Source organism: Babylonia areolata, chromosome 7, assembly GCF_041734735.1.
Source record: "Babylonia areolata isolate BAREFJ2019XMU chromosome 7, ASM4173473v1, whole genome shotgun sequence".
Lineage (NCBI taxonomy): Eukaryota > Metazoa > Mollusca > Gastropoda > Neogastropoda > Buccinidae > Babylonia > Babylonia areolata.
In genome coordinates, this window is record NC_134882.1 from 51,273,145 (window position 1) to 51,279,144 (window position 6,000).

Below are 6,000 nucleotides of genomic sequence, written 5' to 3' on the forward strand. Positions count from 1 at the left end.
ATAATTCTACAACAGAAGGCGTTTTATTATTATTATTATTATTATTATTTTATTGTTGTTGTTGTTGTTGTTGTTGTTGTCCTCATTTGTCTCGTTTTAGAAAATAGAAAAGAAATACCAGAATGTGACCATCACACGCACACGCACGCACGCACGCACACACACACACACACACACATATATATATATATATATATATATATATATATAGAGAGAGAGAGAGAGAGAGAGAGAGAGAGAGAGAGAGAGAGATCTAAAGAGAGAGAGAGAGAGAGAGAGAGAGGGCAGACAGACAGCCCGACAGAGACAGAGACAGAGACAGGGAGTCAGAAAAGAGTAAGGCAGCGTCGTAGCCTCCATGAAATAAAGGTTGTTTCATGTCTTCAGTGCACTGGATACTCATTACCTGTTGAACGGGAGAACTGAGCTTGAGAGTCAAGTTATTCGTGTTGTCAATCACCTCAAAAGTGACAAAACAAAACAAAACAAAACAAAAACAAACAAAAACCAAAACAAAACACACACACTCTCTCTCTCTCTCTCTCTCTCTCTCTCTCTCTCTCTCTCCCTCTCTCTCTCTCTCAAAACACATCGCATTTTGTCCATTTGATAAAGAATTAATCCGTTGGAAATTGCATAACATGCAAATATTTCGCTTGAAATTGATGTGATCAGCGATGAAAAGGTACAAGGGGGAGTACATCTTAATCCCTTATAGAGGTTTTTACTTCCTTTTTTTCGGGAAAAGGAAGAAAGCTTCGTCTTAGACTGAAAAGCAAAAGGCTTCACTGTATGCAGTTGCAACAGCTGCGGTGAAGAACGAAATTGAACAGAATGATATAAGCATGAAATAATTTGAAAAATAAATCTATCAAAAAAAGAAAATAATAATAAAGACATACGCCATTGGTCCCTACAGACAAAAATAAGGCATGCGGGAGCTTGCGAGCGAAAAAGCCGGGTCAGAGACAAAAAAATGAGAGAAAAAAGGAGAAGAAAAAGAAAAAGAAAAAGAGGTGGAGAAGGAGACAGACAGACAGGGAGACAGACAGGGAGGAAGACACACAGACGGAGACAGAGAGTGACAGTGGAGTGATGTAAGATAAAATATAGCAAGGAAATACAATCAAGACATGTCACGAAGTAACTAGAAGGAGAGAGAGCAAAATAAAATGAGAGAGGTGGGTGTGTGTGTGTGTGGTGGGGGGGGGGGTTGGGGGGGGGGGCTGGCGGGGGGCGGAGGGTCGAGGGGGGGGGGGGGCAAGAGAGACAGACAGACAGACAGGTAATAAATGAATATTCTATACAAATAATAAATGTTAGCAACATCAAAAACCTATATAAAGACACCACGCATTAATACCTATATACAAAATATGGGAGGAGACGTTGAAATATACAAAGAAAAAGAAAACAAAACAAAGAAAGAGAGAGAGAGATAAAAATAGATAGATTGATATATATATATATATATATATATATATATATATAGAGAGAGAGAGAGAGAGAGAGAGAGAGAGAGAGAGAGAGAGAGAGAGAGTAAACTAAACATATGATTGAAAATAAACAGAAAGTAAATAAAACACAGACTAAAATAATACACCTGACAGTTTTCCATTTAACAATGATAAGACACGAGATAGGATGGAGAAAAGAAAAAAAACAACAACAACATATAATATAGATATTTGTGTTTAAGAAGATAAAAGTCTACGAAACAATCCAACGCCTTTTTTTTTTTTAATTTTATATTATTTTATTTATTCTTTTTTTTTTTTTTTTAACCACTCCAAAATGAATCTCTTTTCCACACGACCTTGTCAACGGCTGGTGGTGCAAACGGCAACAATAGCCCTGAAATCTGCCTTGCCATTCCCACATGTAGACAGACCTGATAACCATTTACGTATCAATCTCTGTTCTCTCTTAGTTTTTCTTTCCGTTTTTGTAGATTTTTCTTTCCTTTTTTTGTTTTGTATATTTTCGTTTCTATCTTCATTTCCTTTCTTTCTTCTTTTCTTTTTTGTCTTTTTTTTTCTCATCCTCTCTCTCTCTCTTTTCTGATCTTCTTCGCTGTTCATTCAATTTAACTTTTTTGCCATTTCTGTTTTTCGTCTTTTCTCTCTTCCGTTCTTTTTCTTTCATATCTCTTTCATCTTTTATCGCTTTCCTTCGTGTTTTTTATATTTTTTTTTTGGTGCTCTTGTTATGTAGTATAAATCGCTTTCTTCTTCTTCTCTCTCTCTCTGTTTCTCCTCTTTCTTCTCTCTTTCCTTCGTTTCCTTTTTTTTCTGCTCTTGTTTGTACACTGCGTATCTATTTCTTCTTTCCTTCCTTTCTTGTCTCACTTCTTCTTTCTTTCTTTCTTTCTTCCCTTTCTATTCTTTTCTCTTTGTCTTTTTTCTTTATTCTTTCCTTTCTTTGTCAAAAGGTTGGTCATGTGAAGGGATTGTGTTATATCGTGACGACAACGAAATGGAAGGCTGTTGGACATCCGAAGGCTGATTGTAATTTTTTTTCTTCCACCTTTCAAGTTATTTTCTTCCGCCATGGAGGCTGATGCAGGTTGTCTTCAAAAGACGTTTGGGTTTTGGGGGTTTGTTTTGTGTGTGTGTGTGTGTGTGTGTGTGTGTGTGTGTGTGTGTGTGGTTGTTTTTTTTCACACAGCGTTCGGTAAGAGTGGAGGTTGCAGTGGGGTTTTGTTTGTTTGTTTGTTGTTGTTGGTTGGTTTTTTTTTAGTAATCACGGGGTATATAAACGGACGATTGAGCAGGTGCACGCTTACCCCCCCCAACCCCCTCGCCCCCCCCCCTCCACACACACACACACTGTGTGTACACAGGATGAAAAAAATGAGAGAGAGTGACAAAGAAATTTTTTTTTTTTTTTAAAGTTGGAGGAAGATCAGACGTGCAATGACCAGCATCACAGAGCGACAGGTCAGAAGTTATGAGATCAAATTAAATTTTAAAAAAAACAAACAAAAAAAAAAAAAAAAAAAAAAAAAAAAAAAAAAACAGGGTTGGGCTGTGTGTCAAAGTGTTGTATTAGGGATATATTATATTGATTTGAATTCTCGTAGGTGTGCTGGTGAGTTGTGATGTATTGTGCGCGTTACTATGTTCCGTTTTGCATTGAATTGTATCATATTTTTTATCGAGTTGTATTGTACTGCTTTGTATTGCTGCGCATAGCAGCGCATCCCATCGTATCGAATCGTACCGTATCGAGTCGTGTGGTGTCATATTGTATCGTATAAGATAAGATAAGAATAACTTTATTATCTCCAACTGGAGAAATTTGGTCAGGTGCATTATCAAACATAGACAAGTAAACAACATGGGGACCATAACTGTAAAAGTCAACAACAGCTTTTACGAATATTACGAAGATACAAATGTAAAAAAATATCACATACATCGTTTTATACATACATCCACACACTGCAGGTAATAACTAGTATTCTTAATGTAAAAACAGAAAGAATTAAGAAACATTATTTGAATATAATTATAAACATAGCCTACTGTACTGCACATTGATTATAATAGACAGATAAGATAAGAATAAAGATGAATTGCGGAAAACCACAACCAGATAATCAGCACACACCCGCACCCCCCCCCCCCCCCCCCACCCCCACCCCACACACGCGGATTACTTGATTAAACAAGAGTAATAAACATATGTTCTCAAATAAAAGCATTTCACATATTCGCTTTTAAAAACATTGCAATTGATTATTACATCGTATATCGTATCATATTGTATTGATTTGTATTATATTGCATCGTACTGTAAAGTACTGTTCTGTACTGTACTGCACTGTGTGGTACTGTAATGTATTTTATCGTATTGTATTGTATTGCATTATACTGTATTGTACGGCACTGTATTGTATTGTATTGCATTGTATTGAACTGTGTTGAGTTTTATTGTTGTATAGTGTGTCGTACTGCAATGCATCAGTTTCTTGTCACAACGTGTCTGAGCACCTCAGGGAGAACTCGACTCTGCAGTTAAGCTTCCCCCATTCTTTCTTTTTTTTTCTTTTTCTTTTCTTTTTTCATCCTGTATTCATTCATAGTTGACAATGTGATTTGTCTTTTAACAAGGACGGTTTTGTTCTGTGCGATTTCATTCAGCAAGAGAGAGAGGGGGCAGAAGAGAGAGAGAGAGACAGAGAGAGACAGAGAGAGAGACAGACAGAGAGAGAGTGAGAGAAAGTGAGAGAGAGAGACAGAGAGTGACACAGACACCGAGGAGAGAGAAAGAGAGATAGAGGTAAAGACAGAGAGAGAGAGAGGGAGAGAGAGGGAGAGAGAGAGAGAGACAGAGAGGGGGAGAGAGAGAGAGGGAGACAGAGAGAGACAGACAGACAAACGGCCACACACACACACACACACACACACACAGATGGGAACTCAAAATGTTTTTATTCAAAATTAAGAATTTATCCATGGCCTATTCTTTCAATTCGAGAGAGAGAGAGAGAGAGAGAGAGAGAGAGAGAGAGAGAGAGAGAGAGAGAGAGAGAGAGAGAGAGAGAGAGAGAGAGAGATTGTGTTTCACGGCAATGTGAACCTTTTGAAAAGTTGAATGTCAATTTGGAGACTTGTTTTTTTAATTTTTATTCAAGACTGACGTTGTTGTTTTCTTCTTCTTGTTTTTAACCACAGCTAAGTTTTTACACTGTTTCAACTGAAAGCCGACATATCGTGTGAGAAGCTGAGCTATGTCCTGTTATTCCCTAGTTAATTGCTTTCTTTGTCCTTTCCAATGTCAAGGTGTCAGTATTTGGAGCAAAATCACGTTCTCACTCTTTCTCTCTTTCTCTGCCTGTCTGTTTCGGCTTACTTCTGTCTTTCTTTCTCTTTGTCTCTCAGTCATTCACTCCCCTCACGTTGATACATACCAATGGTCATACCACGTTGAAAACACCGGTTCTCGTCCGATCACTGAAGTTAAGCAACGTCGGGCCCGGTTAGTACTTGGATGGGTGACCGCCTGGGAACACTGGTTGCTGTGGGCATTCCTTTCTCAAGGCCTGACTAAGCGCGTTGGGCTACGCCGCTGGTTAGGCATCTGCTTGGCAGATGTGGTGTAGCGTATATGGATTTGTCCGAACGCAGTGACGCCTCCTTGAGCTACTGAAACTGAAACTGATACATATACACATACCACCATCCTCTCCGAACATACAGGGAGATAAAGAGGTAGGTACAGAAGCAGGTGGACGGAGACAAAGGCAGACAAATGGAGACATAGAGGCAGAGGGACAGAAAGATTAAGATAATAATAATAATAATAATAATAATAATAATAATAATAATAATAATAATGGATACTTATATAGCACACTATCCAGAAATCTGCTCTAGGTGCTTTACAAAAACGCATTTGTTAACATAAAACATCATATCTATGTTACATACACACACCAAAATGTGACTACACACACACACGCGCGCGCTCGCGCACGCACGCACGCACGCACGCACGCACGCACGCACACACACACACACACACACACACTGCATACATACATTTTAACATACATGTGTATCTAACAGCTACCCTAACACATACGCACACATAGGCAGGCACAAACTTACATAAACACACGCACACACAATACACATTCATATACATGCATGTAGTTATGTACACATACATATGTATGCACACATAGTCAAGCACAGCTAACGCAAAGGAAGTGGACCTGCCACAATTGAACTTATTGCTGAGGGAAAAGGTGAGTTTTGAGACGAGGGTATTTAGATAAAAGATAGGCAAATAGAAAGAGAGAAAAGCAGGGACAACAAAGGAAGGAAACAGATAGGTTGGTGCAAGGCAGAAAGGAAGGATCGAATGAGGAAATAAGAAAGAAAGAAGTTAAGGAGTAAGAAAGGAAGTAAGAAAAAAAACATTTTGCTTGTAGCTTGTAGCCAGCCTCTCTGAAGTGTAGCTTATCTACACATATCGAGGTAGATTACGAAA

At 38.5% G+C, this 6,000-nt stretch overlaps 1 protein-coding gene and 1 non-coding gene across 3 annotated transcripts in view; both read left to right on the forward strand.

Moving 5' to 3' along the window:
* Positions 1 to 6,000, forward strand: part of LOC143284105 (uncharacterized) — a 148,201-nt gene that overhangs the window by 56,180 nt on the left and 86,021 nt on the right. The gene's annotated exons all lie outside the window — the stretch shown is intronic.
* Positions 4,914 to 5,032, forward strand: LOC143284377 (5S ribosomal RNA). The gene has a single exon (XR_013055532.1). It is a non-coding gene; the product is annotated as a 5S ribosomal RNA (ribosomal RNA).